The sequence below is a fragment of the Lepus europaeus genome, chromosome 11, assembly GCF_033115175.1.
Source record: "Lepus europaeus isolate LE1 chromosome 11, mLepTim1.pri, whole genome shotgun sequence".
NCBI lineage: Eukaryota > Metazoa > Chordata > Mammalia > Lagomorpha > Leporidae > Lepus > Lepus europaeus.
In genome coordinates this window covers 56,079,830-56,104,085 of record NC_084837.1, presented here as the reverse complement: position 1 = coordinate 56,104,085, position 24,256 = coordinate 56,079,830, and the positions used below count along the sequence as shown (strand labels likewise).

At 40.9% G+C, this 24,256-nt stretch overlaps 1 protein-coding gene and 1 non-coding gene across 3 annotated transcripts in view; both read right to left on the bottom strand.

The window, feature by feature from the left end:
- Positions 1–24,256, bottom strand: part of FMN1 (formin 1) — a 433,901-nt gene that overhangs the window by 350,608 nt on the left and 59,037 nt on the right. The window lies entirely within an intron of this gene.
- On the bottom strand, positions 3,515–3,581 carry LOC133770815 (small nucleolar RNA SNORD52). Its single transcript, XR_009867498.1, has one exon. It is a non-coding gene; the product is annotated as a small nucleolar RNA SNORD52 (small nucleolar RNA).

Here is a 24,256-nt window from a genome sequence, read left to right as displayed (position 1 = left end):
GGTTTGAGTCCCAGCTGCTCCACTTCCAATCCAGCTCTTGTAGAAGATGGCCCAAGTGCATGGGACCCTGCCATCCATGTAGGAGACCTGGATGGAATAGGTTCCTGGCTTCATCCCGGCCCAGTCTAGGCTACTGTGGCCGTTTGGAGAGTAAACTGGTAGATGGAAGATCTCTCTCTTTGGTCTCACTCTCTTTTTCTCTCTCTACAACTTTGCCTCTCAAATAAATCCTTAAGAAAAAGACAAGACTATACAGGGAAGCTACCTGTGAAACAAATATACTCAAAGATTCCTTGTAAAAGTATAAATTCATACACAACCTTGAAAAGCTATTTGCCAACTTAAAACTGAAACAGGGGTGACAACAATGGCCCCCAAGGGTCACAGAGAACCTACAGTCTGTCTCCTTACATGTTTAAGAGAGGAGGGTGGAAAGGGAATGAGAGGAGGAGGAAGAGAACCAGCCTCAGCAACAGAGACCTTATGGCCCACAGGGTCAAAAATAGGTACTATTTGAGTCTACAGAACAGCTTGCCAACCTGCATTCTAAAATACTGAAAATATGTTCTTATCTTTCAACCAAAAAAAAAAAACCCTAAAAGCCATTTATATGAATCTATCCCAGAAGAATAATCATCTTCCATCATTCTTCTATCCTAGAAGAATAATAGTCAAGATCTACTATAAAAAGTTGTACATTCATAAGTCAAAGTGTGATTTATGATAGAAAAAAGTGAGAAACCAATGCCGTAAGTGATGATATAGCCAATACTATGAAATATTAGCAGTTATTTAAAATAATATTTTCTTCTTTTTTCAACTTTTATTTAAAGAATATAAATTTCCAAAGTACAGCTTATGGATTACAATGGCTTCCCCCCCCATAACTTCCCTCCCACCCACAACCCTTCCCTTTCCTGCTCCCTCTCCCCTTCCATTCACATCAAGATTCATTTTCAATTCTCTTTATTTACAGAAGATCAGTTTAGTATATATTAAGTAAAGATTTCAACAGTTTGCCCCCACATAGCAACACAAAGTGAAAAAATACTGTTGGAGTACTAGTTATAGCATTAAATAACAGTGTACAGCACATTAAAGACAGAGATCCTACATGATATTTTTAAAAAATTGATTAATTTTGTATGCAATTTCCAATTTAACACCAGGTTTTTTTTTTCATTTTCAATTATCTTTATATACAGAAGATTGATTCAGTATATGTTAAGTAAAGATTTCATCAGTTTGTACCCACACTGACACACAAAGTGTAAAGCATCACTTCACACTGGACAACACATTAAGGACAGATCCCACATGAGACATAAGTACACAGTGACTCCTGTTGTTGATTTAACAATTTGACACTCTTGTTTATAGCGTCAGTAATCTCCCTTGGCTCTAGTCATGAGTTGCCAAGGCTATGGAAGCCTTTAGGGTTTGCCAACTTCGATCTTATTCCAATAGGGTCATAGTCAAAGTGGAAGTTCTCTCCTCCCTTCAGAGAAAAGTACCTCCTTCTTTGATGGCCCCGTTCTTTTGACTGGGATCTCTCTCGCAGAGATCTTTCATTTAGGTCTTCTTCTTCTTCTTTTTTTTTCCCCACAGTGTCTTGGCTTTCCATGCCTACAACACTCTCATGGGCTCTTCAGCCATATCCGAATGCTTTAAGGGCTGATTCTGAGGCCAGAGTGCTATTTAGGACATCTGCCATTCTATGAGTCTTCTGTGTATCCTGCTTCCCATGTTGGATCGTTCTCTCCCTTTATGATTCTATCAGTTAGTATTAGCAGACACTAGTCTTGTTTGTGTGATCCCTTTGACTCTTAGACCTATCAGAGTGATCAATTGTGAACTGAAATTGATCACTTGGACTAGTGAGATGGCATTGGTACATGCCACCTTGATGGGATTGTATTGGAATCCCCTGGCACGTTTCTAACTCCACCATTTGGGGCAAGTCCGATTGAGCATGTCCCAAATTGTACATCTCCTCCCTCTCTTTTTCCCACTCTTATATTTAACAGGGATCACTTTTCAGTTAAAATTTAAACACCTAACAATAATTGTGTGTTAATTACAGAGTTCAACCACTAGTACTAGAACAACAACAACAAAATACTAAAAAGGATAAAGTATTACACTGTACATCAACAGTCAGGACAAGAGCTGATCAGGTCATTGTTTCTTATAGTGTCCATTTCACTTCAACAGGTTTTCTCTTTGGTGTAAAATAATATTTTCAAAGAATATTTGATAAGAGAATATTCAGGGTATGAAATAAAGTACAAAATGCAATTTTACCCAAATTTTAATACGTATAAGGAGACCAAAATATTTGTAACATGTTTCATTTTCTTCTTTTTATATTCCTGTACCTTCTACATTTTTAAAAAGGTATTTCCAAGTAGAATTTTATAAATCTTTATTTATGGGGCCGGTGTTGTGGTTAAGCCGCTGCCTACAGCACTAGCATCCCATACGGATGCTGGTTCAAGCCCCGGCTGCTCCACTTCCAATCCAACTCTCTGCTATGGCCTGGGAAAGCCATAGAAGGTTGCTCAAGTCCTTGAGCCTCTGTACCTTCATGGGAGACCCGGAAGAAACTCCTGGCTCCTGCCTTCAGATAGGCACAGCTCTGGTTATTGTGGCTATCTGGGTTGTGAGCCAGTGAATGGAAGACTTCTCTCCATCTCTTTCTCTGCCTCTGCCTCTGCCTCTCTGTAACTCTGCCTTTAAAATAAAATAAATAAATCTTAAAATAAACCTTTATTTATTTGAAAGTCACAGTTATGGAGAGAGAGGGAGACACACACACACACACACACACACAGAGAGAGAGAGAGAGATGTTCCATCTATTGGTTCACTCCCCAGTGATCACAACAGTCAGGGTTGGACCAAGTTGAAGCCAGGAGCCAGGAGTTTCATCCAGGTCTCACACATGGATATGGGGCCCAAGCACTTGGGCCATCTTCTGCTGTTTTCCCAGGAACATTAGCAGGAATTTGAATTGAAGGTGGATTAGGTAGGACTTAATCAGTGCTGATAAAGGATACTGGCATCATAGGCAGCAACTTAACACACTCTGCCACAATGCCAGCCCTGCTTTCTATATTTCTCAATGGACTTTCTAAATTTTATAAAATGAGCAAATATTCCCTTTATAATCAGAAAAAAATACTTAAAAATTATAAAGTGTAAGAAATGGATTTGATCAAGTCATAACTACCAAAGGAGGAAGGCAGAACATTGAAAATTCTCTAGTAAACTGAAGCTGCAAAGTGAGCCCAATTGTGCAGGTCAATCCAAACTACTATCTGTTAGTCATGTATTCTTTCAAGATGTGCATGTTGAAGGTGGCCCATTTGGCAAAGTCTGGAAATATATCCTAATTTGAGAACTGTAACTCTATTTATCTGGGTAATCCTGTAATCTTTCATAGCAATCCTTGCCCCACACCTCATTCATATCCACATCCAAAACATAAAATAAATTCTTTTTTTTTCCTGAACAAGTCAGAACTTATTTTTGACATCAGTACCAGTGTCAGAGACTCTACCATGTAAAATCATCATTCCCCAAATTCTATCTTAATCCAGGAGCACAGCTTATTCTTTCTGTCATTCTTTAGTAGTAGGAGGCTTACAACTGAAAAGACTTTGTGTATGCTTTTAATCTTATCCCTCAGTCCTTGATATGACAGTTTACAGACCTTCAATGACTTCTCATTGCATAAAGAATAGAATTAAAATTCTTCGGTTGGGCAGGAAGACCTTTTATGCTTGAATGAAACATTCTTTCCCATAACCACTCCATAACTGCACACGGGTATCCCAACTTCCAGTCACAGTGGGCTGCTTTCCGTTTCCTATACCATACTTTATCTGTCCACTTCAGCTGCACTGACCACCCACCTGTATCTGAAGGACACAGTGCCACCTAGCCTTCAGAGTTCTCCTTAAAACTCAATTCCTCTGCACTGTTAACTCATGTCCTTCCAGACTAAGTCTCCCCTTTTCCTGTTATCTTGGAGTTCTCCATAGGTATATGCATGATGGCCCTATTGGATTACACTCTGTGGTATGTTAATTTATCTTATTTACATTTGCCTAACTACGAGGCTGTAAGACTTCAGAGTCTCATACTGCGTTCTTATCCCAGGGCTGCATCTTCACAAGCAACAGAGAACAAGTTTCAGAAGCATTTATACTTGTATTCAGAGGTATCTTTTCCGCCTTAGTTTTTAAGGAAAGAAAGAGCTGTAGAAGAAATGGGAAGATGCATAAGCAGGTATAACTAGAAGAGTAAAAACTTGAGAGAATGGGAAGATGGAAATTCTCTTTCAAACTCCACAACTGAGTTATTCTCATAAGGCTAAAATTTAAGTAAATGGGATCTAGTTTCCTCAGGTGGGAGGTGAGTCTAGTCTTGTGTCACCCCTAAATTACAGAATTCCTTCTTTCCTTCCTTCCTCCATTCTTCACTGCTTTTATCCATTCCTCCTGCCATCCTTCTCTTCTTGAGAAGGGAAAGATTCCACCATAAGATGTAATTGATATTGGGAATTATCAGCACCACAACTGCGGGACAAGCCCAAGGAGTCTGCATCATCAGGCACTACCCCTGAGCAAAGCCAAATGAAATGATGTCTCTCTGCTTTTTGCCCCTTCCACAAGCCTCCTAAAGTGGAAATGGATTATGAAAACACTGATTTCAGTTTTACTTCTTTTCCACCAGATCAATGATTATAATAAAACTTTCTCATATGGGTATTTAATATGAAGAAATTTACATTTACCCAACTTTTAGACCAGGAGCTAATTACACCTTCTCTGATTTCCCTGTTTAAATCAAGTGTCTCCAGTGGTTACTATGATAGCAATCTATTTTTTTCTCTACAGAATGTGTTAGTTTACTCGTTAAACTATCTTTCATGTACAGGGAAAAGTTTTGATGGGGAGGAAGAGTTGAGCAGACCCTTTCTTGCCTTGCTTTCCACCATACTTCCTGATTTTTATTTTAAAAAATTTACTTATTTATTTGAAAGGCACAGTTATAGAGAGTGTGGGAGGGAGGGAGGGGGGGAGGAAGAGTGAGCGAGAGAAAGAGAGAGAGAGTGGTCAGCGCCGCGGCTCACTAGGCTAATCCTCCGCCTGTGGCACCAGCACCCAGGGTTCTAGTCCTGGTTGGGGCACCAGATTCTGTCTCGGTTGCCCCTCTTCCAGTCCAGCTCTCTGCTGTGGCCTGGGAAGGCAGTGGAGGGTGGCCCAAGTGCTTGGGCTCTGCACCCGCATGGGAGACCAGGAGGAAGCACCTGGCTCCTGGCTTTGGATCGGCGCAGAGCGCCAGCCACAATGCGCTGGCCATAGCAGCCATATGGGGGTGAACCAACGGAAGGAAGACCTTTCTCTCTGTCTCTTTCTCTCACTGTCTAACTCTGCCTGTCAAAAAAGAGAGAGAGAGAATGAGAGAGACAGAGACAGACAGATACCTTCCACCAGCTTGTTCTCTCCGCAAATGTCTGCAAAGGCAAGGGCTATGCAGGCTGAAGCCATAAGCTTCATCTGAGTATCCCACGTGGGTGACAGGAGCCCAAGTACTTGTGCAATTTTCTAGTGCTTCTAGCAGAAAACTGGATCAGAAAAACAGAGGTGGGAATAGATCCCAGGCATTCCAATAAGGGATGCAGCCATCCTAAGTGGAGGCTTAACCTACATTGTGACATCTACCTACTTTTAACAAGTATATGATAGTTATTAAGTGAACTAGACACAAGGGGATCTTCAAAAAGTTTATGGAAAGTACATATTATGAGAAAACGGTACATAGTTCTAAAAAAGTTTTTCCCAAATATAAACATCTTTTCATTCTATTTTTCCACAAATAAAATAGCCTTGTACATTACATGAACAGTTTATATACAGAACATCCACAGCTTTTTTTCTTTTTTCTTTTTTTAATTTGAAAAGCAGAGTGACAGAGAGTGATCTTCTACCTACTGGTTCCCTCTCCAAATTCCAGTCAACATTCAGTTTTGGGCCAGGATGAAGCCAGAATACTAGAAGTCCATTCAGACTTCTGTGGGTGTCGGGGGTCCAAGTACTTGGACCATCCTCCTGCACTGCCTTTCCGGGCACATTAGCGGAGCAGGATCAGAAATGGAGCAGCTGGAACTCAAACAGGCACTTTGATATGGATGCTGATGCTACAAGCTGCAGCCTAATCCATTACACAATGTTATCCCCCAGAACATCCAGGCTGTTGATGTGATAAGCTCTGTTTTTTTTTAAAAAAATTTTAAATCAGTTTTAATGAGCACCTACTCTTGAGCTTAGTATGAACTCTGGTGCAGAATAGCTTAGATTTAAATCTCAGTTCCAATCTCTTGCTAGCCATGAACCTGTGGCAATTTATTTAACTTCCCTATGTCCCAGCCTCCACTGTAAGAGAGGGGAATATTGGTTCCACCTCTGGAGTTACTGAAGAGTAAAGTTAATATAAGCAATGCACTAAGAGCAATGCCTGGCACTCTATAAGCACTACATACACTCTTGTCAGAATCATTCCCCTTGGCTTGGTTAGACATCATGGAAGCAAAAATGTAGAAAGGCACAGAACTCCATTTATCAAAAGCAGACACTTTCAAGTTCAAATGGTGGTTCAACACATATGTTCTCAAGTTGTATGTTATCCATTTTGAAATATTTCTGTTGTTTCTTGTCCTCCCGTCAAACTACAATACGTTAAAGAGCAGGTGGCAGGGGTAGCGACAGAAAAATAAGTTTCATGTTTTCATGTGGAATGTTAAAGGAGGCAGGTTCTTTTCAGAATGTTATGTTCAGCTAAGTTATCAAGGTTTCTTTTTCTTTACACCTTGACTCTATTTGGTCAATCATAAAATTAATCTTAATGATCTTTAGTGTAGTAATTTGATTTTAGCATCTTATCGTTACCTGAAAATTGCCATTTTCCCCCTGAGAGGAGTACTATAACCTCAAATGAAATGTTATTATTTCTTTAGGTTATGAGCTACCCAACACATAGCTGCAATGTATTATGCTTGTTAGTATAAGAATAAATTTACTAAAAGAAAATTAACTTCATAGGCAATTTTTTCAGGAAAGCCCTTGATCTATAAAGTGAGCAAAATCTATGCTAAGAATAGAAATGGGTTCATTACACATTTTTAAGCCAAGAAGGACTTAACAATACCTTCATGTTCAAAATAAACTTTTTCCAGAATGATTCTATCAAGCAATAAATGAAGAAGCTCTGAGCCTAGCATTATTGAGAAATTATAAATAAGCAGATACAATCAATTATGGCTTCAAAAGGGCAAGAGAACAAGACTGAACTGTATTTTGCTGATAAGCATTTCAGGAGGCAAGTTTTTTATGGTGAGCCTGGGTTTCATTTATATACATAGTTATTGGCACAATTTATAATTCAAAAGAATGGTATGAGTCACAGCTAGGACTCCTTGCTGATGAATGGAAGCACCAGATAATTTATTCTCTCCTTTATTGTAAATGAAAACCCTACAATAGGGATGTGAAAAGTGCCCCGGAAAGCCCTAACCACCCTCACACAAGGTGAGGGGAAATGGCATACCAGAGGACTCAGCGTAACTGAGAGGAGATGCACCCATGTTAGCTCTGACAATTGAGAACCAAATTGGCTAAGAAAACATAAATACCATTACTGCATAAAGTAATAATGTGTCTTCCAGATAAGTTAATTCTAAAACAGCTCCGTGATTTGCTACAGATTCAAGGATACTGTGATTTAACCAAAAAGGGAAAAATTGGGCCGGCGCCGTGGCTCAACAGGCTAATCCTCCGCCTTGCGGCGCCGGCACACCGGGTTCTGGTCCCGGTCGGGGCACCGATTCTGTCCCGGTTGCCCCTCTTCCAGGCCAGCTCTCTGCTGTGGCCAGGGAGTGCAGTGGAGGATGGCCCAAGTCCTTGGGCCCTGCACCCCATGGGAGACCAGGAGAAGCACCTGGCTCCTTCCATCGGAACAGCGCGGTGCGCCGGCCGCAGCGCGCTACCGCGGCGGCCATTGGAGGGTGAACCAACAGCAAAAGGAAGACCTTTCTCTCTGTCTTCTCTCTCTCACTATCCACTCTGCCTGTCAAAAATAAAAAAAAATAAAAAATTAAAAATTAAAAAAAGGGAAAAATTGGATAATTTAAGGCAAAATAATAGAGGTATTACTTTGCTGACCTGATTTGCACTATTTTTTCTTTGCAAAAAATGAAAAAAATCAAATCTTTAAAAAATAATGCTAATTCAAGTCGTAATATTTGCAGCATTAGAAGACAAAGCAATGAGAATGTTTACGCCTCATTTGTGGTGGTTTCTGCAGCACACGGAAGATAGATGGACCCTCTCCAGCGGTTCTCAGAGTGATGGAGGGGCCACCCTGGCCTATAGGAATTGCCTCAGGACATGAAGTACATGCTCCAACCTGATGACCAATACATGATGCTGTCTCTCTCCCTGCTGGATACAGAAAATCAGAAACTGAAGGGCTAATATTAAACATTTAAAATTTTTATATATTTATTTGAGAGAGACAGGCTGACAGAGCTCCCATCCACCAGTTCACTCCCCAAATGCCTACAGTAGCCAAAGCCAGGAATCAGGAACTCAATTCAGATCTCCCACGTGAGTGTCAGGGACTCAAGTACTTAAGCCGTCATCTGCTGCCTCCCACAGTGTACATCAATCCTAGAAAAAAATAGCTTTCTGGTGATAGTAAGGCAAATAGACTGGGGAACAATGTTACTCCATTCTTGGGAACAGTATCAAACATTTTGAACTCTCTGTAAGTAGAGACAATATCATGGCTCTTGCATCCTCAGAGTATAATGGACTTAAAAGACCTTTGTAGAACAAATGAAGAATTTGTAGCAGTTTGCTCTTTTATCAGCAGCAAGGGGATATAAACCCAAACACACTGATACGAGATGCAAGCATCCCAACCAGCACCTTAACTGCTGGGCCAAATGCACAGTTCAATACTATACTAAACGTTGTTATCTGGCTCTGATGACTCTAGGCTGGAAGCTGTGTCACTGCTACGTGGAGGTCTCTTCCCACATCACGAGTGGGGAGTAGGAGTCACCTCTTTGAATAACAAAGAAAATTTTTCTCTGAGCTATTTTGAGCTCAGAAGACTCTCACAGTGTTTGTTATCTTGAGTGGACTGCCAAATCCCTCAGAAACAAAGGGGACCCCTTGCAAGAAGCCCAGACAGATGAAAATGCTGGCTAAAGTCAAAGACAACTTGACTGGAGAAAGACTCAGTGTACTGCATGACCTTTTCACAGCTGGAAAATTAGGTGGTCTTGACTAAATCTGTACTTTCTTACACATTGTTGGGATATCTAGATTGAACATTTCTGTTTTATCCTTCAATAAATATTCTTTACTTTTTCATTTTTTATCTTATTATTAAGGCATATTAGTTATAATAAAAGTATCCACTTGACTCATAAAATACTATAAGGAATCCACGATTGAACAAGAAAGAAAAAAAAAAATACCACCTTCAGACTATGGACTCAGAGAACAGTGTGCCTATGATGCTACTTCCAGATCTAGTCACTGTATGTTTGTTCTGTCTCCTGTCGGGAAGGAAGTGCCTGTAGTTATGCACAGCAGGACTGCAGCATACTGCTGTGGACATACTTGGGCTGTAAAAATAAAGGGGTGAAAACTGAAAGATATTTTTTAGAATGGCTTCCTGTTCCATAAACATTCCTCTTTCTCTGCAAACTGTTCCCAGTACACAGGGAAGGCTCTGAGCAGCCAAGTCTGCCATGACCTGGACTCTTTAAAACCTGACTGGTCAAAAAATGGCTACATGACTCCAACCAGTGCCAACAGATTTTTTTCCTCCAAAAAATTAGGAAAATTTAACTGAAAAACCAGAGTCACTGAACCAGTACTCTTGTGAATGGTAGAAAATATCCATTTATTTTTGCTTATTGAGGGCCTCAGAGCTATGGCACAGTCTCATTTATGCAAATCTTCCTAACTTCATAACATACCATGATTTTCTATCAAGGAACTCCTGGTTTAATTAGGATCACCAAAGCCAGAGCTTCAAAAACACAAAAATACTAAACAATGAGAGCACCAAACATTTCACTTGGTATTGCTTATATAACTTTTCTTAAAACCAGCTTAATTTTCTCAAAATTTAATATATTTATTTGAGAGAGAGAGACAGAGTGAGAGAAATAGGGACAGACAGTAAGACAGAGACAGAGTGAGTTCCCATTCACTGGTTCACTCCACAAATGTATGTGATGTCTGGGGCATCCACACTGAGAGGTGAGAACTCAATTCAGGTTTCCAACATGGGTGGCAGGAACTGAACTACCTGAGCTATCACTTCTTCCTCCCAGAAGCGATTAGCAGGAAGGTAGAATCAGAAGCCAGAGCCAGGAATCAGACTCAGTACTCATGTGGATCATGAACTTCCTAACTGGCATCTTAACAAACCAGCTTTCTTTAATGTGCACATGATTCTACAAAAATGCATAAACTTCATTTAAATCTATTACCTTTCATGGGCCACCACTGTGGCATAGCAGATTAAACTTCTGCCTGCAATGTTGGCACCCCATATGGGTGCAGGTTTGTGTCCTGGATTTTTTTTACTTCCAATCCAGCTCTCTGCTAATGGCCTGGGGAAAGCAGCAGAAGATGGCTCCAAGTATTTGGGTACCTGCCACCCAAAGTCCTCTTTCTCATCACATCCAGTGGTCAATTCTCAATCCCATTCTCATATAATGGAAGCTCTCAGTAGCATCCAATAGAGTTGAATACATGCTTTTCCTTGAAATCCCATTCTAGAAAATATATCCTCAGCACTCTCCACATTTCTTTCTGGTTCACTATTCACTCCATCTCAGTCCCTTTTCTGGCTCTTCATCCTCCTTACCTCTCAATCAGCTCCTTAACCTCATTACTATAGACATTTTGGAGTAGATAATACTTTTCAGTATAGGAATGTTCCCAGTATTGTAGGGTGGTTAGCAGCATCCTTGGCTTCTACTTCCTAGTTGTCAGTAGCATCCTTCCCTCCTTCCCCTGGCAAAGACAATGACTTAAATACTTCCAGAAATTGCCAGGCATCACCTGGGGGATGCCATCTCACCTAACAGAACCATTGCCCTAGGTGCTTCAACACCCCAAAGACATGGACTTGGCTGTCTTCATCTTCACTCATTACTGTTCATCATTTTACTCACCCGCAAAATTGTAAATATAACTTAAACTCTAGTAATTCCCAAATAATTTATCCAGCCATGACCACTCACTCTCCTATGTCGCTGAAGCATTCAATCATTTACTGCCTGGCTAATGTTCATCCCAAACTCTTGATTTTCCTCCTTACTTGTTCCTGCCTCAGTAAATGGCATCAATGTTCACATGGTTTCCAAGGTCAAAAACCTGATTTATCCTTAAGTCCTTTGATTCCTTCACATTCCATGTGTGTTTTATGCTTAAATATTGTTTGCTCTGCTCCCTAATAGTGTCCCAAACCTGACAATTTCACTGATAGTTGCCACCCAGTCTAAGTCACCATCTACTCTCATCTAGGCAACTGACGTGGTCGCAAGCTCTTCTCCCTTCTTCCACTCCTGCCCCTCTTTTTTTTTTTTTTTTTTTTTTTGACAGGCAGAGTGGACAGTGAGAGAGAGAGAGACAGAGAGAAAGGTCTTCCTTTGCCATTGGTTCACCCTCCAATGGCTGCCGCGGCCGGCGCGCTGCAGCCAGCGCACCGCACTGATCCGAAGGCAGGAGCCAGGTGCTTCTCCTGGTCTCCCATGGGGTGCAGGGCCCAAGAACTTGGGGCATCCTCCACCACACTCCCGGGCCATAGCAGAGAGCTGGCCTGGAAGAGGGGCAACCGGGACAGAATCCAGTGCCCCGACCGGGACTAGACCCCAGTGTGCTGGCGCCGCAAGGCGGAGGATTAGCCTGTTGAGCTGCGGTGCCGGCCGACTCCTGCCCCTCTTAACACTCTCCACAAAGCACCCAAAATGTCACACCACCTCTCAGAACAAAATCCTCCAATAACTTCCCATGATAGTTCAAATAAAATTCAAAACCCTGGCCTTGGAGAACCTTACCTGATCCGACCCCTGCTACTTCTTTCCCCTGTCTCCTTTCCTTTCCTTACTTGCTTCACTCCACCTCAACCTTATTGCTGTCTTTGCAATACACTAACCCCACTCCTATCTCTGGCATTTACACTTAGTGTTTTCTCTGCTGGAACTCCATCCCCCATTCTGCCGCATGGTTGACTTCCTCACACCACACAGGTTTCTACTCATATATCCTTCCAGCAGAAATGCCTCTTGTAACTACCTCTCGGCCAACTCTCCTAAGTATGTTACCCATAGAACTTCTCATTTCCCCAAACTATGTAATTAATGAGTTTCAAAGTTAGCTGACACAATGCAAGGTTTCAGGTCTGTCTTCTACTGTAGATGGCATTAGCGTGTCCCCTCTTTGAAAAGACAGAAAAAGGAAGTATTAATGTATTTTGTATCTCATGTAGGACATGGATCAGTTACAGTTAACTTTTAAAGCCCCAGAGGTGCTTGGTAAACTTATGAAGAAAAGGACATAGGTTTTAGCTTGGATGATAAGTTATTAGGAAACAGTGGCTAGAATAAAACATTGGCAGGGGCCGACGCCATGGCGCACTAGGTTAATCCTCGGCCTGCAGCGCCGGCATCCCACATGGGCACCAGTTCTAGTCCCGGTTGCCCCTCTTCCAGTTCAGCTCTCTGCTGTGGCCTGGGAAAGCAGCAGAGGATGGCCCAAGTCCACATGGGAAACCAGGAGGAAGCACTTGGCTCCTGGCTCCAGTCATTGCGGGCATTTGGGGAGTGAACCAATAGAAGGAAGACCTTTCTCTCTCTCTCTCTCTCTCTCTCTCTCTCTCTCTCTTTCTCTCTCTCTCACTGTCTGTAACTCTACCTGTCAAATAAATAAATAAAATCTTTGAAAAAAAAGAATAAAACATTAGCAAGAATTCTGGGGCTATGTTCAGGCTCAGTGGAAAAGTCTTATGACTTATTAATGGTGCCTGCCCTGGAACAGGAGAAAAGTGTGAGATGAATGCCATGTTCTTGCCATTCTTTGAGTAAGCCCTCTGTTTCTTTCTCTGTCTATTCATTTTTGGTATTTCTTTTTTAAAAAAATATTTATTTATTTATTTGGAATTCAGAATTACACAAGGAGAGGAGAGGCAAAGAGAGAGAAAGAGAGGTCTTCCATCCGATGGTTCACTCCCCAATTGGCCACAATGCCCGGAGCTACGCCAATCCAAAGCCAGGAGCCAGTGCTTCTTCTGGGTCTCCCTCGCAGATACAGGGGCCCAAGGACTTGGGACATCTTCTACTGCTTTCCCAGTCCATAGCAGAGAGTCGGATCAGAAGTGGAGCAGCTGGGACTAGAACCAGTGCCCATATGAGATGTCGGCGCTTCAGGCCAGGGTGTTAACCTGCTGCACCACAGCGCCAGCCCCATTTTTGGTATTTCTTAATCACTGACAACCTTGTTGGCTTAACGAGAAAACCAAATATATATGATAATCAACTGGATAGTTTAAATACTTGCTTCTTTGGAAAAAGTTTTGGTAGGAGGGAATAATATATAAAGCTACAGATCATACTGAAATAATCAGAGGGTGTGAACCATCAACATGTCTTTTACCCCTGTGAATAGAAAAAAGGAGAAAATGGTATATAAAAATAATTAAACAATAATAATTATTCAAAATGAGACTCTTACTTTCCCTATCCTTCAAGTAAAATAGTAGATTAAATTATGAAATTTTGAGGATGTGATATGGAAGACACTTGAAGGATCATTGCTGTGGCTTCCTCAACTTTAAAGGATAAAGGTAATCCGCTGATATTAGGAACTAAAAAACAGGTATAACTCCAGATGTTTTGCTGTTAGTAAGTATTTCTTTTATTTTCTAATTTTCTAACTCAGCTGTTAAATAAGTAAACTAGCCCAGGCCTAGACAAGATAAGGAGAAAAAAGGAAAAGTATAAAAACAAAAGGATAAAAAAGACCACTAAATAATAAAAACTATCCAATCACCCAAATTCTTCACCCTACTCTTAAGAAAGGTCAACTGATAGCCCTTGGCTCCTACCATGTAACTGTATCCTATTCCTCTTTTGATGTTCTCACCAAGTGGGATTTAACTGCCTTTTCCTTGATTCATTAGATGATCACTTCAAAGAGACCCTAAAAAGACAACATTTGCACAAACAACTCCCCAGTCTTACTAAATTCAGATAAAACCCAAAAAGCAATTCATCTTAAATTTCACACATTATTGCCTCTGGCCCCTGTCAGTGACCTCAGCCTACAATATTGATTACCGCTCTGCCTCCCAATATGAATCCTTCAGATGATCAATCAGTTTCCAGAACAGGGAAAGCATTATCCATTCTAATAATCAAAATGGCCAATGCTCATGGTTGGTCCAAGAAAAAACTGAACAACCTAGTAAAGTTCTCATAACTTGACCATTTACATTCCATTTCTTCCTCCAAAGGCAAGGAATAATGACCCATACTTGTTCTAGAACATGCCTCATGATTCTATCAAGACAAAGATGGGTATTTAGCATGGTAACAGAAAAACCAAAATATCTTATTGAATTATGAAAGTCTTATTCTAACATGCAAATAAGATTTGTGACAATCCTGAGAAAGGACAACATACAAACCCATAATAATTTCCATATTTTTGTTAAGACTTTGATAAGTGGGCAAATGGCAAATAGGGAAAAACAGCCAATGATTATGGAAAAATCCAGTAATACAGAAATGCAAATTAAAATAATAAAATACAACATTTTCCAATAAAATAAAAAAGCCTAAACCCTTGAAAATATGTAATATTGGCAACAGAGTAGAAAAATAGGTGTTTAGCTCTAATAAAGCAGGTCTATGCTCATCATATTTATGTTAGCCCCCATATTTCACTCAATGGCTGGAAACAGCAAGTTCCCATCAAGTCTTTGTTGAATCAGTAAATGAACAAGTATATTAGTACTCTTTGGGTAGAATTATATTAATAAAATTTTGAGGAACAATTTGATAAACACTAAAATGCATATAATTATCATAATTTTGAAAATGTATTACATCTCCTGGGAATCTACTATATAGAAAAATATGAACACCTCTTGCAAAAATTTTTGTCATATTAGAACACTGAAAAAATTATAAACAATCTTAGCATCCAAAATTAGGTAAATGATAGGAAATGGATGGCCCATTCTTCATAAGGAACAATTCACAATAGTTAAAATATTTATAGTATGTATAAAAATACGAGAAATGTTTATAGTATGCTGAGCTAAAATATGTAGTAGGTTTTTGGTATAAATATATATTTAGTATAAAATTTATTTATATTTTTAGTATAAAAAGATTGGACAGGAATATAAATTTTAACAGTAATCTTTCTATGGTTGATGGATGATGATCAAAAGTATTCTTTTTTTTTAAAGATTTATTTATTTATTTGAAAGAGAGATGGAGAGACAGAGAGAAAGAAAGAGCACGAGAGAGATCTTCTGTCCACTGCTTCACTCTCTGAACTGCTATAACACCCAGGCTGGACCAGTCTGAAGCCAGGAATCGGGAACCCCATTCTGGTCTCCCATGTGGGTGGCAGGGGCTCAAGTACTTGGGCCACCCACTGTTGCCTTTCCAGGCTCATTAGTAGGGAGCTGGATGGAAAGTGGAGTAGCTGGGTCTCAAACTTGCCCTCTTATATTGGATGCCAGTGCTCCAAATGACAACTTAACCCACTGCTCTACAATGTTGGCCCATATAGAAGGTTTTCTTCTGGCTATCTTTATAAATCTTTCTAGGTTTTTCTAAAATAGCACTATAATAGTTTCCTGACACCCGACTCAAAACAAAAGAAAAAAAAAGTCAAATTTGGCAAAGCAAAAGATGAGCACTTTCTTAGGAGAACTACTCAGACATCTCAAATAACATTAAAAGAACAGGGACCCACAGACCCTCACACTGGACCTTCTCCCCTCTTTTTTCTTCTTAATGCTTGCCTATATTCAGGACAGAACCTGAAAATACAAAGCAACAAGACATTTTGTTTAAAATTTATTAAATTCATTTGCTACTCCTTTGTTATTCTCTTTTCTACTGAAGTAAAAATATAGAAAACTTGTCAGTATGTTTAGTAAAATAATTTTCCCACAGTAAAATAAATTTTAGTGCTGTGGCATGCAACATATTTTTATCAGCCTTTACATTTTTAATTGTCTTTGCAAATCACTTAAGAAAATAATTATTCAAATGAGTCAACATATATAAGTGCTATGTAATTATAAACTGCTATTCAAATGTTAACTTTAATATTTACAAGGCATGCTGTTTCTGGCCTTTTCTGATGGCGTATTTGCCTCAAAATCTATGAGTTAGTTCACTGTGTGTTTTCAAGAGTGCTTTGTGTATGTCCTTTATAAATTATTCTGATTTTTTAAAGTGTTGTAAAATGCTTTCAACCATACATAGGTGTTTTAAAATATGAAAAAATAATTTAAAGAATCATGTGAAATACAAATTGAAATCTTAGTGCAACATTGTTTCATGCCCAATAGGATGACTATAATCAAAAGGGCAGATAACAAGTGTCAATTGACAAGGATTTAAAGAAACTGGAATGCTTACACACTGTTGCTGAGAATATAAAATGGTACAGTAGCTCTGGAAAACATTCTGGTATTTCTTCAAAAATTCAATATAGAATTACAATATGACCTATCAATTCCACTCCCAGGTATATAGCCAAGGGAAATTAAAACAGTATATCCACACAAAAACATGTACACAATGGGGTGGGTGTTTTAGCATAGTAGGTTAAGCCACCACTTGAGACAACTGCATCTCACACAGGAGTACCAGTTCTAGGCCAAGGGTCCCAGTTTCTGATCCAACTTTCTACTAATGTGCCTGGGAGGGCAGCCAATGATAGCCCAAGTACTGGGGCTCTTGCCACCCACACGGGAGCTGGAAAGGAGTTTCTGCATCCTGGCTTTGGCCTGGCCCAGTCCTGGCTATTATGGGCATTTGGTAAGTGAATTAGGAGACAGATGGAAGATGTTTCTCTCTTCCTCTCTCCCTCCTTCTCTTTCTCTCTGTCATTCTGCCTTACCAATAAATATTCAATAATCTTTACACAAATAACCATAGCAGCATTATACACAACAGCCAAAAGTAGAAACAAACAAAAATGTGCTCTAGCCGTACTATGGAATATTATTTGTCCGTAGAAAGGATACATCACAAACGTGCTAAGTAAAAGAGGCCAGTTACAAAAGACCACATATTGAATGAATGCACTGATTTGAAGTGTCCAGAATAGGCAAATCCAAAGTGAATTAGCGGTTTCCTCAGGCTGGTGGGGATTGTAGGGAAAAAGAGAGTGACTGTTAATGAGTGTAGCATTTTGGGGCCAGCACTGTGGCACAGCAGGTAAACACCCTGGTCTGAAGTGCCAGCATCCCATGTAGGCACCGGTTTGGGACCCAGCTGCTCCACTTCCGATCCAGCTCTCTGCTATGGCCTGGGAAAGCAGTAGAAGATGGCCCAAGTCCCCTGCACCTGCGTGGGAGACCCGGAAGAAGCTCCTGGTTCCTGGCTTTGGATCCGCACAGCTCCGGGCGTTGTGGCCAATTGGGGTGAACCATCAGATGAAGGACCTCTCTCTCTCTCTCCCTCTCTCTCTCTCTCTCTGCCTCTCCTCTCTCTGTGTAACTGAATTTCAAATAAATAAATTTATATCTTTTTAAAAAATGAGTGTAGTGTTTTTTGCAGGGTATGATGAAAATGTTCTAAAGTTAACTATGAAAATACTTGTACAACCCTGTGAATATATTAAAAACTATCGAATTATATATTTTAAATGAGGAAATTGTATGACGTGTATTACATCTCAATAATGCTTTTTTAATATAAATTGGTAGTACTGTCTATGAGGCTAATTTTTAGGAATAACTATAGAATTACCAAAGTATATATTTTTACTAGTTGTATCTCTATAAGTTTACTTTTAGGAAATAATTTAATGGAAACAAAACACTCTGAGTATGAAAATGTTGGGGGCCAGTGTTGTGGTGTAGCAGGTAAAGCCACGAGCTGTGACACCAACATCCCATATGGGCACAAGTTTGAGTTCCAGCTGCTCCACTTCCAATCCAGCTCCCTGCTGATTTGCCTGGGAAAGCAATAGAAGATGGCCCAAGTGCTTCGGCCCCTGCAACACACATGGGAGACCTGGATAAAGCTTTGTGATCCTGTTAGCTTGGCCCAGCCCTGGCTCTTGTAGACAACTGCAGAGTGAATCAGTGGATGGAAGATTTTCTCTCTCTGTAACTCACCTTTCAAACAAATAAAATAAATCTTTTTTTTTTTTTAAAGATTTATTTTATTTATTTGAAAGTCAGGGTTACAGAGAGAGGTAAAGAGAGTGAGAGAGATCTTCCATCCACTGGCCGGAGCTGCACAGATCCAAAGCTAGGAGCCAAGAGCTTCTTCCAGATCTCCCACATGGGTGCAGATGCCTAAGGACTTGGGCCATCTTCTACTGCTTTCCTAGGCCATACCAGAGAGCTGGATCGGAAGAGGAGTAGCCAGGACTAGAACTGGCGCCCATATGGGATGCTGGTGCTTCAGGCCAGGGCTTTAACCCGCTGTGCACAGCACTGGCCCAAAATAAATAAATCTTTAAAAGAACAACAATAAGCCGGTGCTGCAGCTCAATAGGCTAATCCTCCGCCTGCGGAGCCGGCACCCCAGATTCTAGTCCCAGTCGGGACTAGAGATTCTGTCCCAGTTGCTCCTCTTCCAAGCTAGCTCTCTGCTGGCCAGGGAATGCAGTGGAGGATGGCCCAAGTGCTTGGGCCCTGCACCCGCATGGGAGACCAGAAGCACCTGGCTCCTGGCTTTGGATCAGCGCAGTGCACCGGTCACAGCACGCCAGCCGCAGCAGCCATTGGGGGGTGAGCCAAGGAAAAGGAAGACCTTTCTCTCTGTTTCTCTCTCTCACTGTCCACTCTGCCTGTCAAAAAAAAAAAAAAAAACAAAAAAAACAGTAAAGAAAATAAAGATACTAGCTACAGTATTTGCTATCAGTTTCAAATTGCAAACAATTTAAGTATCTAATAATGGGTTTAGCATTATGGTTAATTTACATACTAAAACATTAGTATCCATTACGACCACAAAGCCATAATCAATAATTTTTGTTATAAAAACATAAAAAGTTTGAAATAATCATAGGTCACAGTATATAAAATATAAAATAGACTGATATAAATCATTTTAAAATCTCTTCTATGTAAAGAGTTGAGGTGGCTGCATTATAGAAGACTTGCGGCCGGCGCCGTGGCTCAACAGGCTAATCCTCCGCCTTGTGGCGCCGGCACACCGGGTTCTAGTTCCAGTCGGGGCACCGATTCTGTCCCGGTTGCCCCTCTTCCAGGCCAGCTCTCTGCAATGGCCCGGGAGTGCAGTGGAGGATGGCCCAAGTCCTTGGGCCCTGCACCCCATGGGAGACCAGGAGAAGCACCCGGTTCCTGCCTTTGGATCAGTGAGGTGCGCTGGCCGCAGCGCGCCGGCCGCGGCGGCCATTGGAGGGTGAACCAATGGCAAAGGAAGACCTTTCTCTGTCTCTCTCTCTCTCACTGTCCACTCTGCCTGTCAAAAATAAAAAATAAAGAATAAAAAAAAAGAAGACTTGCATTGTCACATTTTTCCTTTTGGAGGTTTTTTTTTCCCTAATATAATCCTTTTAATTAAAAAAAAAAAAAAAACAGTTATAGCTCCATGAAGCTACTGCTAACCACACCAATCCAATAAAATCCAAAAGTTTCCTAGAGACGTCTAACAAAAAGAGCACTGTGTAGGGAAGAATTTTGGATACCAACATATTATTTATACTCTATCACAAAACACTGAGTAACACTAGTGGAAACAAGTTGGTTACAAAACTCCAATTCCTTAAGTGACTGGTGCATTTTCTGCTTATACATCTAGTATATTTTATACCTGCACCTATCAAGTGCATTGTAACAGTCGTTGCTGCTTAATCATTAGAAGTTTAAGATACTGTCTCTGCCCTGTTCTCCAAGAGCTCAGACCAGGTTGTTAAAGAACGGCAACAGGAGTGTAATACACATACCATGAACCTGGCTCTGGGAAGTGATGTATGGAGATGACAGGGAATAAAGGGCTTTCGGAACAGTTAAACACAAATCCTGAGTCTCAGAGGTATTGGGTTTACATTGCTAGAAGGGCTTAGCTGCCAGGTTCAGGTCCCCCTCTGCAGTGATGGAGGAAAGAGCAGGAAGAATCTTGGAGAATCTTTGCTACTAGGCACATTGGCAGTAGAGTGAGTCTCCTCCATTCTCTTCACAGTGCCTCAGTGTGTTGGGGTGGGATATAAGGGAACAACACATTTACATGTAAAGCCCAATCCAGGTGTTTAAGACCCCTGAGGCAAATCCAACTCCAAATATACCACCTTTCAAATGTCTTCATTTATTGGTGTAATTAGGATGTCGTCCCCCTAAAGCTTGACCTGTGTACTATGTCATTATTTGTTAATGGATTACTCACTTTCTGACACATTCTTTCTGAAAGGTCAACTGGCTCTTTGGCATGAATTCAATCAATGTCATTGTAGGAATTAAACACCATGAATATTCCAATGTATTTGTGATGGAGGTCTACCACAAACTCTGAATTATCCTATTTTGAATCATCCAAGACTCTTACTTCTTCAACTAATAGTTAATAAAAATTAAGCAAGACTGTGGAGCTGTGGCATTTTATTTTACAAACCTTTCTATCTATACTTTTAAAAATATATTAATTTGCTCTTCATTAACAAGATAGAGTTACTTACACTGAAATTGTAGGAAATACATATGAGTAGAAGAATAAATTGACATAGGCCCAATATCAGGAGAGCCACTATAATATTTAAGTGGGTTTCATGCCAGCCTTCTTTCTTTACACCATTTTTATTATTGTATTGCATTGCTTTTGTATGCAACATAGCTGGAAACACAGGGGGTGATATACATAATTTTAAAGCTTCATTTATCCAATGATTCATTCTGTGTGAAAGAAGACCTTGCTCCCCTTCCATTGGCCAATATGTGGCCCCCTACTGGAAATGCAAGTAACTCACACTGAGGCACCTTCCTCTATAGCCTACCCCACACTCCAGCTTAAACATTTCTGCCACTCACCTTGGCTACCATTGTCTCTCTGCCTTCTAGATAGAAGCTCCTTACATAACATCAGCCACAATCAAATACAGCTTCAACCCATCATTTTGCACATTAGATCTTAGAGATCTGGTGCTCCATCTCAGAGCCAGCTCTATGGCCAGGTCATATCCTCCTAGCCTGATTCCTTCAGACCACCACCCAGTACATTATGCCCTTGAGGCACCATTATACTTCAAAGCAGAGCTTTAACAGCAAAACCCTAACTGAAAACTACTTCTCCTGTCACTCTAATTTTAGTTGACCAATAATTTATTTGAAAGGAAAAGAGAGATATACATACATCCATATCTATCTATACCACAAGACAGTGGTATAGACAATGGTTCTCCCATCTGCTGGCACTCAAATGCCAGCAACCACCAAAGCAGGCCCAGGCTGAAGCCAGGAGCTTAGAACTCAATCCATGTCTCCCATGGGCAACAGGGACTCAATTACCTGGCCTATCACCTGCTGTTTTCCAATGTAGACATTAGCAGGAAAGTGAAATGGAGAGCAGACCAAAGGCTCAAACCTAGGTACTCTACTATGGAATGCTGAGTATCTCAAGTGGCAGCTTAACCACTGTGCCAAATGCTCACCATCCCCCTTTAAATATTCTTAAGTTTTTACCCACAAGTGTCTTGCTCCTTAGCTCAGGAATTACTCCGGGCTTAGCTCCCTGAGGTCTAAGTCATGCCCCCTGTTGTGGCAGCTCTCCATAGTCTCCTAGGCTGGTTTCTTACCAATGTCTTCTCTTGGTGCTGCTCTGTCAACCTGGTTTAGCTCAGAATCTACTATTTCCTGGAGGTCCTGTAGGATACTAGTGCCAGTGCCTGCCCTTCAACTTGATGCTATGCAAGAATGGACAGGAAGGAACATGCAACTGCCCAGTCCAGGCCTATGGGGGATCTCTCCTATGAACTCCTGATTGTCCAAGAAAGAAAAATCAGGCAGCCCAGGATGTTAAACCTAGCTTCAGGCCAATGATGTAAGAAGAAATAATTGACCTCTGTGTCTTAAACATTTAGATGAAAACATAATACACAGAAATCATTAAAATATGAATTTAAAAAAAAATTTTTTTTGACAGGCAGAGTGGACAGTGAGAGAGAGAGAGACAGAGAGAAAGGTCTTCCTTTGCCGTTGGTTCACCCTCCAATGGCCGTCAAGAAGTTTCAGGAAAGAGCTGAATATGTACTATGTGGCTATTAGATTCACAGAAGTCTGTCTCTGTTACATCTGTTCTATATCTGGAATAAGTCATTGTTGGTTCAACCATTTGAACACCCAGCTGCTTGTTTGCATATAACACAAGGACGTCAGTCTCTCTTTGTCTCATGACAAAAGCACTCAAGATTTCCTTCCTCTGCTGTACGACCAGCAATGCACCTTTATTGGAGAGAGACAGTAAGTAAATAAGGAGTAATGGCTGCAGTGATATCTCACCTGAACTATATAAAGTCTGTATTTCCATTACCTGACTAAAGCCTAAACTCAAATGCCCATAAGGTACCATAACTTAATGAATTAAAATGATTCCATATTAGCTGTTAAATGTAGGAAGATTCTGCCTTCTGGAGGTCTTTTTTGTCTCTCTTGTTTTACCTATTCATGTCTAAAAACATGCAAACATCTCTATAATTACTGTTCAACCAACCACTGACAAGTGTAGGAGTCTCCTTGCTGAGCAAACAGCAGAAGTTAAATGGTGACCTGTGCTCATCTTTATTTCAATATATGATCAATGTATGAAGTTTACAAGCACATTTACAAGGTCATAAAAGCTTCATTTGTCCATTCAGTCAAAATGATGATTAAGCACCTACTCTGCCAGGCACCGAATTATGTGATACAAAGATAAATAAAACAAATTCTTGTCTTCAAAGAGCCCAGCCCCCATGTGGAAAATGAGGAACTAAACAAATTCTTGGAATGTAAACATTAAAGGAGAGCACTGAAGGAATAAAGAGGGAGCTACCCAAGATGCTCCTAAAGGGAAAATGGGAAGCTGAGAAGCTGAGGTCAAGAAAGGAATACTTACGAGAAATAATACTTGGTACTGAGGTTAAAATTTCACTGGGAAAATCATGTGAAAAAAAAAATTTTTTTTTTTTTACAGGCAGAGTGGATAGTGAGAGAGAGAGACAGAGAGAAAGGTCTTCCTTTTTGCTGTTGGTTCACCCTCCAATGGCCGCTGCGGCCTGCGCATCTCGCTGATCCGAAGCCAGGAGCCAGATGCTTCTCCTGGACTCCCATGCGGGTGTAGGGCCCTAGGACTTTGGCCATCCTCCACTGCCTTCCTGGGCCACAGCAGAGAGCTGGCCTGGAAGATGGGCAACCAGGATAGAATCCGGTGCTCCAACCGGGACCAGAACCCGGTGTGCCAGTGTCGCAAGGCAGAGGATTAGCCTGTTAAGCCACGGCGCCGGCCATGTGAAATATTTACCCATTAAAGAATGTATGTGTTCATAAGATAGTATATGCTTCAAAAAATTGGAAAACGGGCTGTTTATGGGAGAGGTTGGCAAGGCTCACTTCATGAAAGCTAGGGAGTTTGGGTTTCATCCACAAGTCACGGGAATACCTGGGTCAGGAAGAGACAGTATCTTGCCCGCCTCCCTCACATACACCCACCCACTCCTCCTATCTCTGTTTTTAAATGCACATGGTTCTCCTACACACCACAGCCACAGTGCACTGAGCACCTGAAGTCCAGCTGTGCACAGCACCTGCATCAGGTAATTGTTTGGAACAGCTCACCTTTTCCCTCTAGACCTGTTGTTCTTCCTCATGTTTCCAGTCTTTCATATCCCTGGAATCTATTCTCAGCTGACACGTTGCTACTTCTGGCCATGTTTTCAGGCACTGTATAAAAGCTCATTTTTTGGCTG